The 26,078-nt window shown below is 47.5% G+C and overlaps 1 protein-coding gene across 1 annotated transcript in view; it reads left to right on the forward strand.

Moving 5' to 3' along the window:
- The first annotated feature begins 11,149 nt into the window (after positions 1-11,149).
- Positions 11,150-26,078, forward strand: part of EMP3 (epithelial membrane protein 3 (MAM blood group)) — a 114,858-nt gene continuing 99,929 nt past the window's right edge. The window contains exon 1 of the mRNA XM_078654968.1: positions 11,150-11,369. The gene's annotated coding sequence lies outside the window, so the exon portion shown is untranslated. The remainder of the gene's footprint in view (positions 11,370-26,078) is intronic.

The raw sequence follows: 26,078 nt of genomic DNA on the forward strand, positions 1-26,078 counted from the left end.
GAAAAACAGGACTTCTTATGATACTTTAAGTCCCTCTAACTGCAACACACAGACAGCTCATTATATCAGCCAAAGAAAAGTACTGTACCAACACCATCAATGAAGCCGCCAACAGAAGCAGGAAACTTTTCAACACAATTACGTATTCCATCTTCCTTACCCACCTAACCCACTTTCTATAACAAAGTGCAATACCATCAACCTACTTCCGTATAAAATAAAGTAGGTCCAACAGTACATCGACAACACCAAGCCTACTTCTCTTCTTACACCCAGCCCTTCTTAGAAAATCCAGAAGTGATCATCCTTCAAACCCTGTCTTCCATGAAGCTCACTGACATACTCAACTCCCTCAAAGCCAGAAAGATGATGGGTTACCCTTGTCCTTTATTAAGCTCTCTCTGGAGAAGCTCTTTTCTCCCTACTTACCATTATTGATGCCTTCCTCACTCAAGGCACCTTCCCAGAAGCTCTCACGACACGGCAGGGCCTCCCACTTCTAAATAAACCTACATTAGAACCTGATGATCTTTTCAGCTACCTCCCCATCACTCACCTATCATTTATTAGTCAGATCGTTGGAAAAATAGTCTATGCTCAAGTCCAATATCACATCAGTGCTAACCATCTCCTGCGTAACTACCAATTTGGCTTCAGATAATGCTACAGAGACTGCTACCTTAGTCATCAGTGATGACTCCCTCCTGCCACAATGAAGATGACTCCTGTCTCCTGATAGTGCTAGACCTCTCAGCTGCCTTTGGCACCGTTGACAATGCGACTCATCCACACCCTGGAAACTCGAAAAGAGTTCACTGGCAGTATCCTCCGCTGGTTCTCCTCCTGCGTTTCCAATCGACACCAGTTTGTTCACATGGGCACCTCTAGGTCCCAAAAAATGCCTATGAAATGTGAAGTCCCCCAGGAATCCATATTGTCTCCTGTCATCTTCAACCTCTACATGGAGGCCTTTGAGGCTCTACTCACAGATAACTGCAGCAAGACTCACCAATATGCTGATAATACACAACTCTACCTGAAAGTCTCCTCTTTCCATCCCTGGCTCAAGCCATCCAACACCTCAAAAAATGCCTGCACATCATGTAGACCTCAATCTCCAATGCCTACCCGATGTTCTACCCAGCAAAGACAGAAATCCTTTTATTTGCCAAGAAAAACAAGCAAGAAAAAACAAAGCTCGCTCAGTGACATGTACCTTGACAGCTTTGAACCCCAGCTATTATATGATCCCTTTGGACTGAACTGAGCTGACAGATTGGACTCACTTTTCACCTTAGACACCAACCTCACCCTAACCAAAAACATGCTCTTGATAAACACAAAGGTGCGCTGGAACCAGTTCTCTCTTCTAAATAGAGCGGAACTGTTTCTTCAAGAACCAACTCCATAACTGCTGTTCAGGCCACTGTACTCTTGTACCTCGTACTCTATATCTGGACTGTGGTAACGCCCTGCTTCATGGCTTCCCAGATTCCACAGTGGTCCCCGTTAAGGGCCACAGCACCTCTCATCCAAGGCCAGAAGAAATACGATCACATCACCCCTATACTAATGATATCCAATTGACTCCCCTTGCCGGCCCACTCCATCTTCAAAACTGGCTGCATCATTTACAGAGCCATCATGACCAGCACTCCGCTTATCTTGAGGGCAAGCTCATCATCTTTGGAGATATTCAGCACACCTGAAGCCAGGCCACCATTAGAGTGGAGACAATGGAGTGCAAAAAGGAAACTACAAGGCAGCAGGTCTTTTCCATCTATGCACCAAGGATCAAGAGCAACATCCCCATAGTCATCAGGACCGCCCCAGCTGGTTCCATTTAGGAAAGAGCTGAAGACACACCTCTTTCAATAACACATCACAATGCAGCAATATTCTAATAACCTGCTACCCTGCCTATCACTTGTTGAATGTATGCTTGCCTTCGGCCCTGTACATTGCTCCGCTGCCTTTTTAACTAGTTTTGTGCTATACCAATGCCACATACATACACACATAATAGCTTTTAGGAGTGAACATTCACAGTGCCTCTTGTAGCAAAGTGCCTTGGGCCAATCTGTACAATTCTTCAGTACACAGTGCATCAAGCTGGAACAACCTAGAGTCTACAGATTTAGTGAGCAGAGTGTCCAGTGACATAGAAAATGTTTGTGGGACATTGCCCTGTAATAATCGTTTTGTGTACAGTGCGCTTTTGCAAGTTCTCAGCACTTTAAATAGCCCTGAATCATAATAATAATAATAGTACTGAATTTACAAGCCTCTAAATGAAGGATGGCTAGTCTGCTTTTCAAGGATTCAAACTTGTGAGTGGCAGATTACTGCTGATGTAAACAGAGAGGGTTTAACTCACTGAATAACTTGCCACATCTATTGCATATTGTGCCTGGCTAGGGGAGGAGCTGACCATATGCTTATCACTCCTAGTGCACGATGAGCATGGTTGGCACAGGGCATTTGATGTGTACGCCTCTCTCCTGCTGAACAGGGTGTGGCTGGCTGGCATGGTACACTAGAGCCCAGATTTATACATTCTTTGCACTGGGTTTGAATTACTTTTGTAACGTAAATCTGCTTCAAAGTGATATGCTGGGACCTACTATCAAATGAAAATCAGGATTTGCGTCGCATAGTTTCTCAAAGTAACGCAAAGTTGTGTTATGCGCTGCTTTGCTTTACTTTGAATCATAGGGCGTCCCATGGGTGATGCATGGATGTGCCCATGTGACCACACTTGGGTTTTGACTCAACTCCATAAAAGCATTTATAGATAGGGATTTGTGCCAAAATCTTTCGCCTCCTCGAGGCAGGCGTAATGAGGAGGAATGTGTTCATTTCTCCTCGTTTTACCTTCTTTGCATGCGTGCTGCATTGTATAGAACACATACAAAGCAGGGAAAGTGTGAAAGGATCTTTTTTGTACTGGAAGGGTATATTTTGGCTTTGATGTGCAAATGTCTGTCTTGTGCACACAAGGAATCCTCCTCCCTATCCGCCCAACACAATCTTGGCAACCTCGGCCCAAGCCTTCTCCTCTCCTGGAGGCAAACTGCACACACCCTCCCCGAACACGTGCCAAGCATCAGCTTCACTAGAGGCACCAGAGGGGGCCCGCCCCCCAGCTCCATTTGTTCTGCCCCCCCTTGGGCCCCACCACCAGCTGTGTGTTGAGTGTCACAAAAGAAAACGGGCGTCCAGCCTTGCCACCGACATTATTGCACCCAGCCACCTTTCACTGCAAGAATCTGAAAAAATACATGCTTACCTATCTTGCTTGCTTGATAACTTTATTTCGGTCAACGACCATAAAAGCACAGATAAAATATGTACATACAATAAAATACATAAATAATTAAGAACCAGCAGCTAAAACGTTATTAAACAATCAGTTATCAGCAAAGAATGGCCAACGTTAAAATTAGACACAATTAATCAGAGTGGACCTTCTACGCCACATACCGTACAAAAAGCGGGAGACCGAAAACACGATGAGGGGGGATGTATCATATTTTAAAATTCTGACGGCTTGAGCACAATGTTTTAGTCCCAAATTTCTACATAGTGGTACCAGCCAAGCTCTCCGGATTGCGCTATAAGCAGGGAAAAGAACAAAACATGGACAATGTCTTCTTTACTATTATTGCAGACAGGACAGATTCCCTCCTCTTGACCTGTCCATTTGCAGGTTAGTGTCCCAAGTGGCAGGCAACCGTGCCTTAGTTGTGTATATAGTTTTCTTGCAGGCGGAAGTTCTATTAGATCCAAACATTCCTCCCTTCTGGGCACGACTTTTACCTGCAAAAATTCCGAAGACAACCTGCCCATACTTGGCAAGCGGTGCAGCAAACTTAGGTTGTGGTGCCTCAAAGAGGCCAGCAGCTCAGTTCTCCGCACCACTGGACAACTCTCCGCCGGGGTCTCCCAGATTTGGGGCATTCCTATTCTATAGGCAATAGTTTTGATGTGGAGCAACCAGGGTATTTTCTTACTCTTTAACGACCCCCAGACAGCAGCGAACTCCACTCTGTAGTCCGCCAGCTCAGGTACTGTCCAGAGCCTTCTCCAGTACAAGAGGGGTCGGGCTGCTAATAGTTCAGAGATGGGCTCCACACCTAGATCAAATCTCAAGGGTATGAGTGGGGTGCTTTGAGGTAGACCAATCATATTCCTCAAAAAGGCCCGTTCAACCCTGAGAAGGCTTGCTATGCTCGAATGTCCCCAAAGTTCTGCACCGTAGGTTACAGCAGGTCTTGCTTGAACACTATAGATTTCGAGCGCTGGGGAGACTGGCTTAAATTGCGTTGTCCGCTGAAACTTACCTATGCCCCCTAGTATCTGTGAGAGCTTTAGGGTAGATTTGGCTACCTGAGGGCCCCAACCAAAGTCCTCAGTCAAAGTGACCCCCAGGTATACAAAGGTTCTCACCCTTTCGAGCGGGGTGCCGTTTAATGTAGGGCTAGGGCAAGTGCGTTTCGGGGGACCAAAGATCATAAATTTCATTTTCTCTAAATTAATCTCGAGTCCCTGCGAGGCGCAGAATGAAACAAAACCGTTTAGAACCCGCTGGATGCCTGTTGATGTTCGCGACAACAGTAGGGTGTCGTCTGCGAACATCAGAGCAGGCACCCAACCTGACGCCAACCAAGGGGCATCACTATCCCTGACTTTATCTAGTTCCCCCACCAGGCCATTTATATAAAGACTAAAGAGCGTAGGAGCCAGGGCACAGCCCTGGCGTACACCTCTGGTTACAGGGAAACGTGCAGATAGTTCCCCATTCTTCCCGCACCTCACCCGGGCATAGTTCCCTTCATGAAACCGCTTCAAGACCTCCAATAGGTAGGGGGGAAGGCCATGGTCTTTTAGGACCCTCCATAAACTCTCCCTCGGCACAAGGTCGAAAGCGGCCCGCAGGTCAACGAAGACCAGGTAGAGGCTGCCACCCTCGACACTTACGGTCTTCCAGAAAAGGACCTGAAGCCTGAAGAGTTGGTCCGTGGTCGAGATCCCTGATCTAAAGCCGGTCTGGAGGGTAGTCATTACTTCATACTCCTTCGCCCATCCCAATATTCTATCCAGGAGTATCCGGCCCATCAGTTTCTGGGTAGTATCCAGGAGACTGATTGGTCTATAATTTGCCGGATCCAAAGGGCTCCCCTTCTTAAAAATGGGGACGATCTCGGCCCCCGCCCAGGTGTCAGGTATTTTTGCCCCCAGTAGGACTGCATTAAACAATACAGTTAGGTACGGGGCCCAGATCTTTGGCTGAAAACGGAAAAGGTCACCCGGTACCCTATCGAGGCCTGGCGCTTTGTTAGGGAGTTGTCTAATAATTGCAGTCTCCACCTCCTTAGCTGAGATACTCTCACCATTTCTCGGGGCCATCCTCGCCTCGGTGTCCCTATGGTCTATCCGGTGTCCCATGCCCGAGGCCCCCCGCAGTCGACACTCGTGGGGGGGGTCTTGGGCAGGAGAAATCCAGGAGGGACCATCTAACTCTAATGTCCCAGACCTATCTAAATAGTCACTGTAGCCGGCCACAGGGCTAGTGTAGAGTGCAGAGAAATGCGCCTCCCACACTGAGGGGGGGATATTTGGTAGAGGGATCCCCCCACCATCATTAGCATCGGAATTTACTACACTCATTAAAGTACTACACTCACCGCCGTGACGGGAACGGCTTGACCAGCAGCCAGCTCCCTTCTCCGCTCCAGAACGCTGTGAGGGAAACGGCCAGCGAAGACCACAACTCCCAGGTGCCCCAGTGGCAGAGGCGCACCTGGGACGTCAGACACAGCGCCCGGAAGCGCCAACAAAGAGCGGAGCGCCGAGCGCTCTGTGGGGGCAAAGCACTATACTCACCGCCGTGACGGGAACGGCTTGACCAGCAGCCAGCTCCCTTCTCCGCTCCAGAACGCCGTGAGGGAAACGGCCAGCGAAGACCACAACTCCCAGGTGCCCCAGTGGCAGAGGCGCACCTGGGACGTCAGACACAGCGCCCGGAGGCGCCAACAAAGAGCGGAGCGCCGAGCGCTCTGTGGGGGCAAAGCACTACACTCACCGCCGTGACGGGAACGGCTTGACCAGCAGCCAGCTCCCTTCTCCGCTCCAGAACGCCATGAGGGAAACGGCCAACGAAGACCACAACTCCCAAGTGCCGCAGTGGCAGAGGCGCACCTGGGACGTGAGACACAGAGCCTGGAGGCGCCAACAAAGAGCGGAGCGCCGAGCGCTCTGTGGGGGCAAAGCACTACACTCACCGCCGTGACGGGAACGGCTTGACCAGCAGCCGGCTCCCTTCTCCGCTCCAGAACGCCGTGAGGGAAACGGCCAGCGAAGACCACAACTCCCAGGTGCCCCAGTGGCAGAGGCGCACCTGGGACGTCAGACACAGCGCCCGGAGGCGCCAACAAAGAGCGGAACGCCTTCCGTCCCGCGGGACGCGCGCGGGCGGCGCCGGGCTGAGCCCGGGCAGAGGGCGGGCCGTCTGTGGCCGTCAGGGGACGGAAGAGGACGGGACGGGCCACCCCCCCTTTTATTTCCCACTGAAGATTACAACGGTACTGTTTCCATTTGGACTAAAGCATTTTGTTGTATATAGTGCCCTAGCAACGTAGCGGGAGACCCTGAGGTGGGGCGTTTGATCGTTATATATATTCTAGCAATTACCGACATTGAAACGTCCCACTTCCAAAATGACCAAACGGGTAAATAAAACTATAGCCCCCGCGACAAGATCACACGCCAAGCTGTTGGCAGCTGAACCGCAACCTCTACCAACTCTAACGGCTATCGATAAAATGCTGCAACAGACTATCGGTGTTGTGGTTAATGCTATCGAGAACACAGAGAGGAGGCTATCGATTACCCCTACACTAGGCATGCAAAACCCGGGAAGAGACAGCTCAGCTACCACGATTGATGTCTTGGACACTAGCTCATTTTTGGAGCCATCATATGTAGGCTTGCCCTGCAGTCAGATGCCCGCTGAGACTTCTATAGACGTGCAGGAGCATCCAATTACCCTGTCGCCCCCTTCCCCGGAGAAAAGGACAGCAGTACACAAACCATGCATGAGGAAAAAGAAAGGAAATATCTTAAACAAACTGGGTAATAATAAATTGGCAAACCATGACCTGGTGACACCGACTACCAGTAAAATTGGCCCATCGCTAGGAATACCATGCTGGGTCACAAACATTGTTGCCGATTTACAAGCATCCTTGGAGCGGACTATTGCTGCCCAACTTAAGCCTCTGGTTTCAAAACTTGATAAACTAATTGCTGCCACAAATACAAAGGGGGGAAGGATAATTGAGCCAGCCAAACAAGTGAGAAACCCTGTACCTCATGTCAAAGTGTTCCAAGAACTAGAGTAGTGGAAAATAAAAAAAACCCTAGTACAGACCATCAATCGTGTGGCTCCACCAATTCCCCAAAAGCCCACGCATGGTCCACCACAACACCTGCCAAGGACTAACGCTCAGAAGCAGATCTGCCAAGCAGCAGGAAACTCGGCAAATGCCATAGTGAAAGAGACACCAAAGACAAGAGAGGGCGATAAGGGGATTAGTAGCACTACTTCACCACCGAAACAAAGCCAAACACCAAGAACCTTTTTTCGGCAGCCACCAACAATTAACTTACCCCCCGAAGCCCAGTCCTATGTAGTGGCACTTGTAGGAGTTCCTCCATTAACTGAGGGGAAAAGAGAAAGGGAGACTGAGTTGAAAAACAAGTGCATCCAGTGGCTTAATGTAAATAGACCCCTCCCGGGGAATGTCTCAGGGGATATCTTGTCAGCCAGAAGAGTGGGCTGGATTGGGAGGAGCCCAAAGACAGTAGCAGGTGACGTGATAATTCTGAATTTTAGGGATGTCTCTGCTGTAGGGTATATTTGCAATGCCCGCACTATAGTTCAGATACGCAAATATGTCCTCTGCACCTCTCGTACTTTTACCCCACTCCTAGCCTGGAACCTTGTCGCCCAAGATTCACACACAATAACAAGGGGGGGTTTCCCTCATCACATAGAACTTTAAATGGGGGGGGGGGTTTAGGGAGGGCATGTCTTCCTACAGTTCACTACTCCCGATACAGTCTCACTCGAATAGGTTCAGTGCTTTGGAAGATGTAGACTGACTTAGTCAAGGAGGAATGTCACCCTTAGAAGCCACAAATATAATACACAGAGGTTCAGGGGCAACAGAGGAAAATATTCTCCCACAAATGCTGAGGGAGTCTCCAAAAGCTGTCAACACAGTAATGGAAAGGATTAGCAATAGGGGGATTAGGGAAGTTGAAGGATTAGATAGCTCAGAAGAAGGATGCCTAAAGTTGGTCTCCTGGAATATAGCTGGGCTGAAAAAACAAGCTGCTTACTCCCGAGTGGGCCACCTTTATGGCAGCATATGACATCTGCCTGATGCAAGAGACCTGGGCATTAGAAGAGAGCTCGAGTGCGACCTTTGCAACGTTTGACATCTTGGCAGTATCTACAGGCAGAGGTCGCCCGTCGGGTGGGCTATCAATTTGGATAGGAACTCACCTGGGAATCCAAGCAACTAAACTCCAAACAAACTCCCCGGATATCCAATGTATCTTAATAGAACCCCCAAGCCAACCCCTAGTAGCAATAATAAACACCTACTCGAGGCCATCTAGGAATCAGCTACATTTACAGCACTGAATTCTTTCATCCAAGGGCTAGACCCCTCTATCTCAATAACCCTTGGAGGGGATTTTAACTGCCAATTTGAACCTCTGGGTAGTCTTGAACTGGGTGACCAAGACGAGGTAGATGCATTATGGCATATCCCGGACCCGAATATTGCCCCTGTCAGGGCATGGACACCACTTGTGCTCCAAATAAAATGTTTCTCCCTTGCAACATCCCTGCGGGCGTGCAATGGGAGATTGGACCCTGACCGCCCAGCAATGGCAACTTTTAATCGGGCAAACAAAACAACCATCATTGACTATTTAATGGTGGATGCTAAAAATTGGGACAAGCTAAAAGAATTTAGGGTTATTCAAAGACAGGACAGCGATCACAATGCCCTGGTAGTAACTTTTAAACCAGGGTCATTTGGATTGACCACCTCTGATCGCATACCTGCCACGATGACACTTCCTCTAACGCTGACCAACAACAGAAGGAGGGTTAAGTGGCCCCACCTTGTAGATTCAACCTCGAAGCTTGCCAAAATCTACCAACTCGCTATTCCCTTTATAGAGCAGATGGGTGACTCGCCTGGTTGGCATCAGGCACTAGATACGCACAAACAGCTAGTTGAGGCACTAGGGGATGTGTTTTACCCCATCAGTAGAATTAAGAAGCATGTCCCAAAAACACACCCCTGGTTTAATGATGCATGCAGGAACTCAAAAAAGGAGCTCCTTGCGGCAATTAAGGCAAAGGACAGAGCAAATATTAGGGCAGCCAGACTGATCTACAAAAAGGAGCTGATCAGGGGCAAAAGAGAGTGGGAAGAAGACAGGTGGGAAGAACTCAGAGGTGCCCTTGTGACTAAAGATGCCAAACTATTCTGGGCATTAGTAAATTCCTTATAATGTTTAAATTTGCGTATGTGTTTAACTATGTATATGCAAATTCATGCACACACACACATAAAAAAACATATTTCACACAGGGAGAAACGTTCACTTAAAATGGGACATGAACACACGCTCACTCTTCACAGTCGCAGGTGGCCCCAGCGGTTTTATCGGTGGTCCATTGTTTACCCTATCCCTAAAAATCACTTCTAGAGACGCCATCAGTGCCAACTGGTGAGAGGCTCTAGAGAGGGGCGAAGAATATGAGATGGTGAGAGAGGCATAATGGGGGTTGGGGGTGGGGTGATGGAGAATGGTGGGATACAGGATTCGGGAGAGAGCTGGAACAAGAGAGTGGCCAGAAGACGGGACAAAGACAGGAGTGAAGAGATGGAAAATGAAAGTTGGTGACCAGCGAGTGAACACGAGATGAGTGAATACATGGCTTAGGGGGAGGGGTTCAGAAAGGGTAAATAAGAGAGGAGTGAACATAGACAAAAAGTGGGACGTGTGAAGAAACGATTAATGAGAGGGAGTGAAGCGAGGGCTCAAGAGTAAAGGATGAGAATATGGTGAATAAAATAGAGTGGTGAGGAGCAGAATTTAGGAAGAGAGGCAACGAGAGAGCGAATAAAAGATGAGTCACATGAGGGGGGAGTGGATAAATAGGTGTTACCAGTTACCAGTAAAATGGGGAGGGTTTTTTATTTATGTATTTTATATAGCGCATAAATATATACCTAAGTGTGTTGAAAAGGGAACAAATAAGAGGAGGGAAGAGGGAAGGTTAAGGTAAAGTAAATATGGGGAAGGGGCGAAAAGCACAGGAGTTGGTGGAAGAAGAAGGGTCTACTTAAAGTAGAGGTTGAAATGAAGAGTGTGTGGAAAGGAAGAGAGGGGACAAGGGAGACGAGGAATTAGGAAGAGGAGAGGGGTGACTGGATGGAATTTGAGGGTGAATCGAACAGAACGAGGGTAGGCAGTGGGTGGGTGAAATGGAGTATCGAGAGAGAATGAGAAGGGGGTTAGGAGGGAAGAATACATGTGAGTTTTGAAAAGAGAGTGAATACGTGGTGAAGAAAGGGAATAAGGCTGGAACGAAAATCCAATGCATGTTTCATTCTGCGTGTGGTCTGTAATGCTCTAATTTACACCTGTGTTGCACAGAGTGGCACAGGATCAGAAGGTTTGCACATCGCCTTCCTCGGCTGCTTCTGCCCGAGGCTGTAGGTTCCCTCGTGCCCAGTGGCCACAGTAACTCACAAGGACGTCAGGAGTTTCCACTCGTAGTTTTCTCATTAAGATAAATAAAGTTGCCAAGCACTCTGTCCTCTGCCTTGGAATGCAGGGCAGAGTCACCCTGTCCGGCCAGGCCACCCCAGTCACACCCCCATCCTTATAAAGAGCAAGACGAAAAGGGGCGAGGGCGAAGGGTGGGGGCAGGCGAGGGTGGGTAGGTTGTAAGGAGGATGTGTCTGAAGGCGCAGGGCCTGCCCCCTTTTTAAACAGAACTCAGCAGCGAGGGCTCTTCAGAGAAGAGGCGCTCGAGAGCCAGGGAGGCACCCACAGACGCGAAGAGGGCACGCGGCGGCACCTCAAGGCACCCAGAGACGCAAAGAGGGCACGCGGCGGCACCCCGAGCCACACAGAGACACGAAGAGGGCACCCAGCGGCACCCCGCGACGCAGAGGGCACCTCAAGATACAGAGGGCACGCGGCGGCACCCGAGTAACCAAGGAGGGGCTGAGGAAATCCCCTTAAACGGCGAAGACTCCATCAAACTCACGGTAAAGCTGCACACTGGTTTTGTTTATAAATGTGTTTTTAGTTTAGCGCCACGTGCTGCGGGGGCGCTTCAGAGCGCTGCGGTGCATTCGTTTTGGCAGTAGGGCAGATTTGATTCTCGCATAATACATTAAATCCAAGACTATGCGCAGTTTATATCGCTTAAGCACCTCTCTACTCCTCTCTTGTGCTTTCCTTCCAGCATATCTTTTACTTGTATCACTGTCCTACTAATCTTAACTCACTGCTGTAAAAGAGGCGTTTATTCCCAAAATTGTACGCCGTCCTCCCCAAAGTATGTCTCTGAAGGAAAGGACTTTAATAGAATCACGAACATGCAATCGAGAAAATGTATAAGTAAAAAAAGAAGTTGGCAGACTGGCGCGATTTCAGTGCTTGGTATGGAAAGAAAGAAACAAACATTGATGGCCGAGCTCAGGGGGTCATGTTACACACTGTTTGGCACTAGACTAGAGATATATTTTGGTGGCCAAAACTAAACAAGCAATGACAAAGTCAATAGGTCTCGCCTATGTGAGACCTATTGGCTTTGACAATGTCTTTTAGCCATGTTGTACAGCAGCATGGCTGTTGTTCAGCATGTCTAAAAGTTAGTGGCGCGGCATAGAGGAGAGGGGCATAGAGGACAGTGGTTCAGAGTGGAGTGTTGTGGAGTAGTGTAGAGTTGACTAGAGTAGCATAGAGTGGTGTAGAGTGGAGTGACAGAGTTGTGTAGGGTGGAGTGGCATAGAGTAGAGTGAAGAAAGTGGAGTGACGTAGAGTGGAGTACAATAGTGTAGAGTAGAGGGATGTAGTGTGCCATAGAGTAGAGTGGTGTAGATTGGCATAGACTGGAGTGACCAGTAGCGGTCGGTGGTGGGAGTAGCTGCTGGGCGGTGATGTGGGGAGGGGTAGGGGCATGGTGGGGGGTAGTAATCTATGGATTACGGAGGATTACAGGTAAGTAAACATATAAAGAAAGAAAACGAATTTCGTTGCGTGACTGCATCGCATTTGGGGATGCAGTGCGCGGAACGAAATTCGTTTTATTTATTTATATGTTTACATACCTGTAATCCATAGATTCCTACCCCCCACCCTGCCCCTCCCCCTCCCCATGTCACCGCCCGGCAGCTACTCCCACCACTGGCCGCTACTGGGAGTGACATAGACTACAGTGGCACAGACTGATGTAGAGTGGAATGGATTCGCGTAGAATGGAATGGCATAGAGTGGCGTAGAGCATAGTGGCACAGAGTGGAGTGGTATAGAGTGGTATTCTGTGGTGGGAAGTGGTATAGAGTGGTGTAGACTAGAGTGGATAGTTGTGGAGTGGCACAGAGTGGCATAGAGTTGAGTGGTGTAGTAGAGTATAGTGGTGTAAAGTGGAGTGGCATAGAGAGACATTGTGTGGAATGGCGGGGCATTATGTGGAGTGGTGAGAAGTAGAGTTGCATGGTGTAGAGAGGAATAGAGTAGAGTGGCGTAGAGTGTTATAGCATAAAGTGTCATGGAGTGGCACAGAGTGAAGTGGTGTAGAATGGCATTGAGGAGAGTGGAGTGGCATAGAGTGGAATAGAGTAGAAAGCCACAGAGTGGCAAAAGTGGGGTCGAGTAGAGTAGACTGGCATGGAGTAGAGTGCAGTGGCATAGAGTGGTGCAGAGTTGCATAGAGAAGAGTGGCATAGAGTGGTGTAGAGAAAAGTGGAGTACCAGAGAGTGGAGTGGTATAGAGTGCCGTAGTGTGGCATTGTGTGTGGTGGAGTGCCATGGAGTGGCATAGAGTAGAGTGGAGTGGCATAGAGTGGTGTAGAGTAGTGTGCGTAGAGTAGAGTGGAGTAGATTGGCATGGAGTGGAGTGGGGTAGAGTAGACTAGCATATAGTGGTATAGATTAGAGTGGCAGAGTGTTGGGTGGCATGGAGTAGAGTGGTGTGGAGTGGCACAGAGTGGAGTGGAATAGAATAGAATGGAGTGGCATAGAGAGAAGTGGCATAGAGTAGAGTAGCATAGAGTGGAGTAGAATTGAGTAGAGTAAATGAGATTGGCGTAGAGTGAAGTGGCATAGAGTGGAGTAGAATACAGTGCCATAGAGTGGCATTGTATGTACTGGAGTGGAGTGGCATAGTGTAGATTGGCATAGAGTAGTGTGGCACAGTGGCATGGAGCAGCGTAGAGTGGAGTGACAAGTAGTGTAGTGCAGTGGCATACAGTGGGGTGGAGTGGCATACAGTAGATTGGTGTGGCATAGAGTAGAGAAAAGTGATGTAGATCAAAGTGGCCTAAAGGGTTGTAGAGTGGAATTTGTGGAGTAGGATGGAGTGGTGCAGGGTGGCATAAATTGGAGTGAAGTGACGTAGAGTGGAGTAGCATTGAGCAGAGTGGTGTAGATGTGTACAGTTGTGGGTAAAAATAACGAAACCTTCAATAGATACTGCAGATAGGGTGAAAGCAATATAAATAAGAATCCATATGCCTATGTTTAAAGTAGGTAAGCACATTTCACACCCAGGAATACAACTGAAATGTGTATAAAAAAAAAAAAGTGTGTTGCAAACAGTTGAGAAAGAACAAAGACAAGGAAGAACACATGTACTTGGTCCATGCTCCAGGGAGGAGCTACTGCAAGAATGGAAGGGAAGCCTACGGAAGCTAAGCAATCGAAAGACTGAGACAAATGAGAGTGAAAATGAAAACAACTAATGACATGCTCTGGGTGGGTTGTAAGGCCACTGAATTGTAAATACTATGTCTCGCAGCACTTGCGCTGTGTAGACAAGACCTACAAATATCCATAATGGTTTTTAGAAATGGCAGAGAATATTTCCTGGGATGGAAGATTTGGACAGATCACATACTTCAGAAAGAGATGCACTGTGTTCCTTGTCAACGTGAAGAGTTCACTCACTTTAATTTTTAGGTCTTGCTTCCAGACATCTTTAGCTGGCTCTCATTGACAGACCTTTTGTATCCAACATGCTGTACCATATACTTTGAGTGGATTTTGTGTTAACCCACTCAAACCTCCGGCTTATTATGTTTTTCCCGTTTCAACCATTGGCTTCAGACATTGTCAATCACACTTTAGATCAGTTCACAGGCGCTTGGCTCTCTTACTTCAAGCTTTTTTGTCCTTGCGCCTCCTATCCAGCATATTTGCATTGCAGTGCCTGAGACTATTTTCTTTTCCTCTCAGTCTCGCTCTTTCTTAGCAGTGCTCCACCTTCCCTTTACCCCTTCAGTAGTCACTGCTCAATTTATGGGACTGGTTGCTGCCTCTTTCGCTTCCCTCATTGCTCTCAGTCTCTGCTTTTGTACCTCCACTCATCGCCCTGAGCCCCTCACCCCGGCTCTGGCATTTTCCCACTGTATTGTATCCATTGTTCCACAGAAAGTCACCCCCAGACATGCTCATTATGCTACTACAAATAGTGCCCATCATAGTGCTGCAGAACATGCTCATTATGGTACTGCTAATAGTGCCCATTATTGTGCTGAAGAATGTGCCCATTATTGTACTGCAGAACACACCCATTATTGTGCTAATATGTTAATCTTACCTGATAAAGCGCAACAAATCATACCCTAAGATATATCTCGGTGCTAGGCCAGTATAAGCATGAAAGCTAAACAGTAAAACAGCCACGTTATCCGCATTTTCCTGAATCTAGTGAAGTCCGCACAATGGCAAATATGGAGAGGCATTTAATTCCAAGCCATGGGGGCCATAAAGGAGAAATCTCTACCACCGTATTTCACAGTGTGAACATGGGGGACAATCAGAAACTACTTGCCGCTAGATCTCAAGGTGCGGGAAGGCAGATAGCGATGCCGTTTCTCCTTGAGATAGAGAGAGGCTTTGCCCATCAAGGACTTATGGGTGAGACAACAGATCTTAAACAGGATGCGCTTGTGGACAGGGAGCCAATGGAGATCTCTCAGAATAGGAGCCGAGGAGGAGTCTTGCAGGAGATTACACACCAAATGGGCAGGCGTATTTTGTACCACCTAGAGTTTATGTTATGTTATTAGTTTTTTGGTATAGCGCACAGCTCATCCCCGAAGGGACATCACGGTGCTGGTTGGGCAGGTAGGTGAGGGAAAGAGGCGGTTAGAACAGACAGGTGTTCAGGCGTTTCTTGAATTCCACCAAGCTTGGGCATGTTCGAATGGAAAGAGGAAGTTTATTCCAGTGGAGTGGGGCAAGATAGGAGAAGTCATGGCCTTCATATTTGACTGTGGGAATACGTCGGGAGCATAAGAGTGATAGGTGGCTTGATCAGAGGTTTCTACTTGGAATATAAGGGGGGAGCTTATTGCGTAAGTATTTTGATCCTGACCCTGACAAAGACTTGTATGTCAGGCAGAGAAATTCGAATAGTGATCTCTTTCAGATGAGAAGTCAGTGCAGGTGTCTAAGTATGGGGACTGAGGTATTTCTAGGGGGTAGGTTATTAATCATACGTGCTGCCCTGTTTTGGACCAGTTGTAATTCAGCCAGAAGGGATTCACTGGAGGCACATTTCCATAGTCCAAGTGGGTAATAATTTGCACCTGTATGTGAGTCTTTCGTGAGTCCCGAGGTAGCCATCTAAAGATTTCTATGTGCAAACGCAAGGTGCTAAAGCATGTGCCACATACGGAGGCGATCGGGTTTTGCATTGATAGTTGAGCATCTAAGATATTGCCTAGATGTTTTGCGGTTGTAGTGGACACCAGCAGTCCTTCCATATACTCTGAGCTTTGCCAAACAGTATAATTCTATCTTTCCTGCGTTAAGTTGGAGGCAATTAAGGGACTTCCAAGTAGCAATCTCTTTCATGCAGGTGTGGAATTTTTATTTAATGCTCTCTGTATCTTGCCCAAATGAGATGATCAATTGCGTGTCGGCTGCATATGAAAATGTCTCGAACCCGTAGGATTTAATGAGTTGAGCCTACAGGGTTACATAGATATTGAAAAGTGTAGGGCTTAGGGAAGAACCTTGTGGGACACCTTTGTTCAGTGGTATGGTACTAGAATGGAATGTCGTTATAGAGATTGTTTGAACCCTGTTGTTAAGAAAATTAACCAACCAGTACAATGCTAACCCTGGGATGCCTCTCTGTTGGAGACGATGCACCAGAATTGAGTGTGAGATGGTGTTGAATGCGGCTGATAGATTCAATAGAATCAGCATGACTGGCTGTCGATCATCTAGGGCAAGTCTAATGGAGTCTACTGCTGCAGGTAGAGAAGTATCAGTGCTATGGGATGGTCTAAAACCTGATTGGGAGATGTGGAGTAGGCTGTTGACCTCCAAGTAGGTGATGATCTGTTTGTGGATATGTGTCTCCAATATCTTTCCTAACAAGGGGAGGAGAGAGATAGGATGGTAGACAGTAAGGTGTTGTTGACTGCCATGAATAGCATGTTACTGTAATCCTGACAACTTATATGCAGAGTCTGGACCAGCATTTTTCTGGCATAGAATGGTAGCCTAGGAAAGACCTTCTTCGAAAGTCTAATAGTTGCAAAACAGGTGCCACATTTAGCAACAATTTGGTTCTTCCTGGAAAGTTCCTGGTCCATTTGAAGCCCAGATTCTTTAAGGTGTGACATGGTGAAGGCACTGCCCCCATTTCTGCCTCTCACCATTTGGGAGTCCAGAGGTGCTGAGCTTTTCAGAACACTAAGATCTCAGATTTTCCACTGTTCAGCGTGAGGCAATTGTTAGTCATCCAGGCTGCGATTTTCCTTAGGCAATCTTGAGAAGGATGTTTTGCATTGTCAATATCCTGTCCCACTGACATGAGCAACATGTCATCAGCATAAAAAAATGCATCAAAACCACAGGACTTCACCCGCTGGTATAGAGGCACCACACAGATGTTAAACAAGGCATCCAAATCGGGCTTGCCAAGTGATTCCTACCCTCCTAAGGTGACTACCCTGACAGCCGAGATTTTTGGGACAAAACTGGCAGATATCTCCTAGCTGATGTGTCATTCAGGTTCTCTTCCATCAGCATAGAAGAAAGCTTCAGTCTTACATTTAATTAAAAAGAAAAACTTCATTGACCCACATGATCCAAGCTGCTATCGCCCCATTTCCTGTATTTCTCTGCCTGCCAAAATCATTGAAAAGGTCCTGAACAAACAACTGGTTGAGTACATTCACACTAATAATCTCCTGGATGTCACCCAATTTGGTTTCATACACAAATTTGGTTGACAGAGCACAACCCTACAAAGTCAAAGCCATTAACTCCAGTGAGTCAAAGAGGAATGTAAACAATATTAAAGCAGAACAAGTTGTGTACAAAAACAGTGATTCTTTTATTTTCTTATATTCTTCAATGTTGACACGGAGAACAAGAACAGAGACAGCCGACACGTGTTTCGTCTTTTGACGACTTTTTCAAGGCTAAAGACCAACGGTTTTCGTCTGAGTCTGTGGCGTATGTTCGTGGTCAAAAGCATAGAACACGTAAAAAGGCCCAGGCTCTAAAGGTCTTAAAATTGTCCCATAGTCCAGTATGAGTAAAGTTTGTCTCATCCGACACCAAAAGAACCTATGATCATATGGCGTTCAGAAATCCAAAGACTGAAAAAATTATGTCAAATAAGGATCCCGTGCGCGGAATGTTTCTTAATTCTGGCTCTGAGTTATGTAATTCTCAGTAAAGCGCCATAGTGAAAAGAGTTTTTATGTATATATACGACATCCAGTATCAGTATATAATTCCAATACCGTTTAGGATGGAAACCACGCTTGATAATGTGGAACTTCCAGACGGTCCCAGAGTCAGGGAACACGTCTCATAAACAGAAACGCTCCTTAGTCGGTTTTCACTATGGCGCTTTTCTCTCCGGCCGTGAGCATTCGGTACACCTAGGTGACTGTACCACTTACTCTTTTCCTTGTGGGGTACCCAAGGGCTGCTCGTTCAGTCCATCTCTTTGGCTGAACTGATTAGATTGTTCGGCTTCGCCTTGACGTCCTATGCCGATGACTCACAAATTGTTGTCTAGCTGACTACGGAGGACACAGGAGTTGCTGCTAGATTTTTTGATTGCATGAAGGTAGTTTGCCTGTGGATGTCCATGAACTGCCTCAAACTCAACTCCAAATAGACAGAGGTGTTGCTGTTTGGGCCCTAGGTCTCTTTTTGGTCCCCGGAATGGTGGTCGCCCGAACTGGGATTATTCCCCTCTCCAGCCAGGTCCACCAAGAATCTGGGAGTTTTCCTAAACAACAAATTGTCTAACGTTATGCTTTCTTCACTCACTCTTCAGATGATTAAGAAGATTCTTCCCTTTATTCCAGATCATCTGCAGAAAGCTCTAGTGAACTCGCTAGTCTTATCGAAGATAGACTTTTGCCACGCGCAGTACTTGAATGCCCAACAACATGTTAGCAACAAACTGCAAACCTTGCAGAATGCTGCAGCCTGGGTGCATTCTAAAATTCGTTCATATCATTCGGTATCTAAGCTCGTCAAGAAACTTCATTGGCTCCTTGTCAGACAGAGGCTCACTTTCAAGGCATTGTGCACTGTGTACAAAGCTCTGCAAGGGCCTGATCTTTTGAGGAAGAGCTTCACCTGGTATACACCAGGAAGGTTTCTACGATCAGCCTCCGCCAAAGTGCTGGTGATCCACAGATTCGAATATGCCAACTGGGGTGGCAGAGGATTTGTGCTTGGGGTGGCAACCCGTGAAAACATGCCTTTTATCCACATGCTAATTCTATTCCTGTGGTCTCGTTTCCTGCTATCCCAGCCAGCCACAAGATGCCTCTTTTGGTAATCAAGCAATTTACAAAAATACGTAACATAACATAACAAGGTTGGGTGCAAAAATGAGCCCTGAGGTACCCCCTTATTGATGGAAATGGTGCAAGATTTGAAAGTGCCCAGCCTGATCATTGGAGTGCAGCATAATGTGCCCATTATGGTACTTTGGAGGGTGCCCATTAAGGCACTGCACATAGTGCCAATTATGGCCTGGCAGAAGATACCCCTTATAGTACTACAGAAGGTACCCACTAAGGTATTTCAGAATGTGCCCATTATGGTGTTGCAGAATGTGCCCATTATTGCACTTCATGATATGCCCATCACAGTATTACATATTAAACAACATGCGCTCCTCTTTATCATGTCATATGTCGATATCATTGGGTTATAGGATTTGGCAAGCAGTGCCCTAGAGTCTCTGCCCATCTTTGCCACTACTATTTGTCCATCACTGTAATCCAGAAAACATCCATTATTTTTCTGCCACATAAGGCCAGTATTGTTTTGGAGAATAAGGCAAGAGGTATATTATATCATATGGGGACTGCATTATACAATGAGCCTATCATTAATATTATAAAATGTACTAGCAAATGCACTCATCTTAGCCTTAGGCAATTTACTATTTTGCCAGCTAAGATATAATTGGCTGTCATGTATAGAACTCCTAAGTGGTCTAATGAATGCAGCTGTTGTTAGTGAAAATGTTTTATGGGCCACACGATGTATTATTTTGGTGAGCGAGAGCTGGTGTGAGAACATGATGAGTTATTCTGCTCCCCTTTCCATGGCAGCGAGAGTCTTGGAAATTGGGCAGCATGTCTAGTGTTTTGAGGGTTATGATCACAACCACCTCCATCACCTGGCGCTCTTGAGGATTGTGCTCCCTAAAAGTAGCAGCCCGTCTCCTGCCAAAGTGACCGTAGGAGGGATGTGGAGAGGGGGGGATTCGGGTGACAAAAATAAATAAATAAAAAATTACCTGCCCCATCAAGCTCTTGTTCTCTACCTCTGGGCACAGGTTCTCAGACTGCACTGCGGCCAACCCTAACACTGCATGAAATCAGCGTCTGGATTGGCCTGGGCGCCGGCAACTGGCCCTCCCAGGAGGACTACTAGCCTGTGCCTGCTCTCTCCAGCCACAGCAACACGGATGGGGCTGGATTTTATTTATTTATTTATTTTAAAAGTTTTATATAGCGCTGGCTAGACTCGGAGGTATAAGATCGCTTTACATGAGCATCAGATCATAGTTACAGGTTACATCGTTGCAAAGGTTACACAGTTCTTAGAGCATGGCAACATAGTTACTTGTAAGGTCGAGATAAACAATAAGCACAAATACGTAAGGGGAAAAGAAGGCAAGGTGAGAGATTCAGGGGGGGTTGGAGTAGGGGAAGTAGACAGATAATGAAGGTGGGAAAGAGGAGGGGAGAGGAGGGTGAGAGACACAGCATGGGGAGAGGAGGGGAAGGGTGACGGGGACACAAACCGGTAGACGAGTCAAGGCAACGTCCGAAGTCCAGTAAGCTGTGATCCCAAGGGAAGTGGTATCCCTTCCCTATCTCTATTGCGAGAGGCTCCCTTTATGCAGTGGACTCTATCAGAGGCAGGGGCGTAGCTAGAGCTTGAGGCGCCCGGGGCTATCCCTCAGATTGCCGCCCCTGGCATCCGCAGCCCTGTGATTGTGTGATCTTAAGTCTCGGACTCGAATTTTGAATCTCACCTCACTGTCAAATTTCGGGCACGAATGCTTCTCACATGTCTCATTGGAATGCTAGTTTTACATTGATCTATTAACTAGTGCAAGTAAGTGTTAACAATCTGAACTTGCAGTTGTAGAGGGCTGCGCACAGCACCCCGGGGCCACTCGCTTAATTATACTGGTGGGATTTTTTTAAAAATACTTTCAAACATATCTGTCATCCTGCCTGACTGTGACCGCTATGTGTGTCTCACAGGCTCTCCTGTGGCTTGCCCAGCAATCATGCTATCACACACATGCTCACTGTGGTGGCCGGAGTCCGTGAGTCAGCTGACTCTAATGAATTTATGGTATAGGCCTGAGGCAAATGAGATTAGTGTTAGGGTATCTTGTTATAGTCTGGGCCCAGGTCCCATGTGGGACAGAGAGGGCAGCATTGAGTTTAGTGATTCTTCTATCCTGGTTTATTATTTGAGCTCTCTCCAAACATCCACAATGCCAAATGTTCACAGACATCAGCGTGTGTTGTGACCGTCACTCGAGACAGACAACTTTTGCACTTACCTGTGTGAATCTGGATCTGAAGGTGGGTGTTGGATTTAGGGGTCTTTCAACACCTGCTGTGCTGCAGGCTTTAAAGAGCAATGCAGGGTGGACTGAATACCCGACTGAAGACCAAGCTGCTTCTGTGCCATGGGGCAGAAAAAAAATGTCAACCTTTGCTTTAAGTGTTGTCTGGTGTATTTACACTTGGTGTGTAACTTGTCACTCGTTGTGAGACACTAGAGATATTTATGCCAGGACATCAAGGCAGGCTCTGGTGATGCTCCTGCCACTACAACTCTGAATGCGTCATGTGCACCCAGCAATACCCCTTCTACATTAATGGGTCCAGTAAAGATCTGTGTTCTCTACTAAACTGTTGTCTTGTATTGTCAGTGGCTCTTATTGCACAGCTTCGCTCCAGCAGTTCTACAGCCTAACCGCAGGTCCTTGCTCTTTTTGGTGTTAATTCTTAGCGGAGCCATGTGACCTGCTTACTAGAGGTCCGTAACTGTCATTTTAATTATTGTCCGCTGCAGCAGGCGTTTGCAGCCGTTTTAGATCTTCTAAGGGTTTTTCGTAGCTCAAATGGGTCTAATTTCTGATATTTATGTTTCTTTATCTTCATTGCTTGAATTTTGCTCGCAAGAAAATGTCAAATTTCACTCATAACCACACTGAAATTATGAAAATGTCACAATAGCAATCTGAAACCTTGGCAGCTATGGATGGCACATGTCATGATGTAATTTGCTGACTGCCTAACTTGGTTAGTCCCCCCCACTTCTTTTTATAGGACTTGTGCCCACTGCCCTGCCACTCACCAAAGATCCTTTCCTCCCCTCGTGACAACTGTTTAGCTCTTACCTTCCTCAGGCTCCAGTACACCACAGTGGTGGCAGGGTCTCTACCAAAGGGGTTAGTTCTGCTACAGTCTGCAGCAAATCGCTCAGGCACTGCCACTGCCCCAGACTCGACTCATAACTGCCAAGATTTCAGATTGCTATGTGTGACATTTTCATAATTTTAGTGTAATTATGAGTGACATTTCAATGACTAAGAGTGACATGCAATAAAGACTGGGGAAACTTCTAAATATCAGAAATTACTGACATTTGACCAACAAGAAACTCACCCGACACCTCCCCTCCCGGGCGGGCCCCAGTGACGAGAGAGCAGCGAGAGCCAGCCTGGCTGGTAAAACTGTCACGCAATGACCCGTAGTCTGCGAAGATAAACCCAGTTAGTCAGGTCGCCCATGATAAGGATGAGGAGAAAGAGCAGCCCTGCGGCCGGTCCTGCTGATTTACTGGGCTTAAATCAGATCTGCAGATAAACCAGGCTTACTCAGAAGGATGATTAGACAGAGCAGCCCTGCCTGCAGATTTAAACTAAATTGATTGTGTGTGACTGAAATAATTTATCAGAGATTATCAGACTGTGCGTGCCACTCCGCGGTGGCGATGACACAAGCACTAATTATTAAACTGTACATAGCTGCCAAGGTTTCAGATTGCTATGTGAGATTTTCATAATTTCAGTGTAATTATGACAGCATACAGTGACTATGAGTGACACTTTCTTGTGTGTAAAATCAAGCAATGAAGATGAGGGAAACGTAAATATCAGAAATGAAACCAATTTGAGCAACAAAACACTCTAAGGAGATCTTAAAACTTCTGCACAGCGTCAGGAAGGGAACTAACTTCACACGAGGGCCCGTAATGATAAATGAATGCAAAATTACCAGTAAGATTTAACCAGTTTAATATTGAACTAAAAGAGCTCATGACGAAGTGCACCCTCCGAGCCACTGCACACGGACACAGCAGGGATGGCCTCGCACCTGAGCAGTGATCCACACACAGTCCAGCTCTCTACTCCTCTCTGCTCTCTAAAGCTGTAACAGTGCTGCTTGCTGCTGCTAGCGCTGTCATGTGAGAGACAGTCTTTCTGTTGTAGTGTCTCTCTCCCGTTGGTCATGTTAGGGGTGCAATCAGGGCCTCTCCTCCAGCCTGTCACAAACGCACATGACTGGAGGACTTCACTGGTAAGTGTGAAGTTCAGATTCGTCCTGCAGCCCACAAACTCAACAGATCAGCGTAAGTGTTGTGAACGACCCCAACTGGGCAGTGGAGAAGGGAAAAGTGAGTTTTCATGTAAATGCATCCACTGGTGAAAAGTGACAACATGCCAACACCAGCTGCATTACTATTGATTGCATAAGCCCAGTAATGCATGTCGTTTTTAAATCGTCACGCAACACTCCCTAGGCTAAAGTTTACTCAAATGTCACAAAAATACATTGTTTACTAACACAATTAAACACTTTGCAAATGAAACATTAAATTATAAAGCAGGAGGCATATTTCTGGCTTACCTGAATGGAAAGCGGAGATCAAAGAGCTGATAACGCTGTCTGTGCGCCGTAGGTAGCCCTGGTAGCAGCTGAACTCAGCTCTGGCAGTGCTCAACCATCGAACGAGCAGGCCAGGGGCAGGGGCGACTGCCGTGATCCAAAGCAGACGGCTACCCCAGGGGTGCATTAAAGTAGGCCTTCGTCCCAGGCCTGTGACTGTCGGAGCGGGCGGGCGCACCTTAGACTGTTCACTGTTAAGGCATTCGATTCGGGGCAGCAGGAAGGAGAGGCTAAACGGCGCAATGGGGGCACAGTGAGGAGCTGCATCGGGGACAGGTTTTGGTCGCACCTGCTGCGGCCCGTAGTTAGAGGCGCCGTTTTAGCACTGCGCGGAGGAGGCTCACGAGAGGCTAGCACGTCACGTGACGCCTCACTGTTGCTGTACTGCATTTCAGCGCGCGAGGGCTGGCCAAACAGTATGCCCAGGGCCGTCATTGGTAGCGCTTTCGCGCGCTACAAGATTGACGGCCCTGGGACAGTCAGGGACAGGGCACAGACGGGGTAGTTACAGGGCGCTCAACAGGCAGGTGTGCTCGCTGTTCACGCAGGCACTGGCTGCATCCTTTGTAATTTATGTCAGGAGTGTCCAATTAAATTATAAGGCCGCCGCCCCCAAAATAGTGCCGTGGCTGCTGCCCGGGGCGGACCGCCCCCCCCCCGCACCCCCCTAGCTACGCGAGTGCTCAGAGGGGTCTCTGAGACTCCAAGGCCTACATACTGGACCCTTCCCCGAAAAGGGGAGAGGGAGTGCTTTGGCAAGGGGTGCCATACCATACCTCAAGTGTGAGTGGCGCCCTTGGCGCAGTGGACTCACTCAGCGGGTTCGCTGAGACTCCAGAGTATAAGTATTGGATCTTTCCCCAACAAGGAGAGAAGGAGTGCTTAGTCAAAGGGCACAAAGGACAGGGGGTAGGCAGAGTAGCAGGCAAGGGGAGAGATTCAGGGGAGAGAGGATAGGAGCTAGGGAAGAGACAATAAGGAGAGACGAAAAGAAGTCTGCCTAAAGACCGACTGGGTAGGTGACGACCAAGGAGGGAATCCACGGCCCATCTTCCCTATAGCTAAACCAAGTAGCTCCATCGGGCATCAGACAAACTATAGATTCACTGCTCATTTGCAGTGAAGGGAGTGCCCACCACTCCGCTAACAGCAGTGTCATCCCCTGGACCCGTCCCCAAGACTCGTCAAAGTCCTGGGGCGGGTCCAGGGAATGAAAAATCTATAATAAAACATGTCTAAACCCCGTTTTATTATCGTTTTTTTGGCTGGTGGTGGCAGGGTGGAATGGCGCTCCTTTGCTCTAATGGAACGGCCGCTGCTGCCTGCTAACCTAGCCAAGCATCACCCTGTCCGGCTGCCCAAGATAGCGTCTGTGTGCGCAGGTCTCGGACCGCTCGCCATAGCTTCCATCTGGATGCCCCCCTCTCCTGCAATGCCTAATTCAGGCCTGTGATCCCACTTAGGATCTATCTGCAGAAAGGGCCTATCCATCACCCACTGCTATTGCATTTGCTGTAACTGATGTGTATGAGTCGGAAGGTTGCTGCACACGTTGTGTGGTGGAAGTATGTGATGCTTGCTTCCACTTGTGCCTTGCATGTCCTATGAGTTTACCCATCTGCTGCGTCTACAGTACCTTTCTGTGTGTTCATGGGAAGCTTGCATTTCTCATAGCCATGCATTACCTGTTTTGCGCTCAAACATAATCTTGCACTGCTGATGCCCATGTGGTACCTGTTCGTTGTGCCCGAGTAAAGCTAGTACTGCTGTTGCTCATATGGTACATGCTCTAGCCAGGGTAACACAGGTTGTACAGTTTTCAGATTAAAGAATAAGGGTCCAGATGTACGACCGTTTTTAGGGGTTGCAAGCAGAAAATCGGGTTGTTTGCGACCATTAAAAAGTGTTGTAGAGTGCACAAATCCTATTTTACGAGTTGGTAACCTATTAATGACTCGCAAAATAGGGTTTGTATGTCACTATTAGGAAGATGCGTGCCAATGGTGTCCCATCCTAATAGTGAGTCACACTGGTATGTACAATTGTTTGGCGACCGCAAATGCAGTCGCAAAACAATCACAGTTACCACTAATTTTAAATTGGTGGTAAGCCAGTCCCAAACAGGAAGGGATCTTCAGGGGATCGCTTCCCCATTGTGTTTGTCAGCGAAAATAATTTTTAAGAGCAGGCAGTGGTCCCACAGACCACTGCCTGCCCTTAAAATATGAAAAGAAATCGTTTCATTTTTTTCTTTTAAATGCATGC

Source organism: Lissotriton helveticus, chromosome 7 (genome assembly GCF_964261635.1).
Source record: "Lissotriton helveticus chromosome 7, aLisHel1.1, whole genome shotgun sequence".
NCBI classification, from domain to species: Eukaryota; Metazoa; Chordata; class Amphibia; order Caudata; family Salamandridae; genus Lissotriton; species Lissotriton helveticus.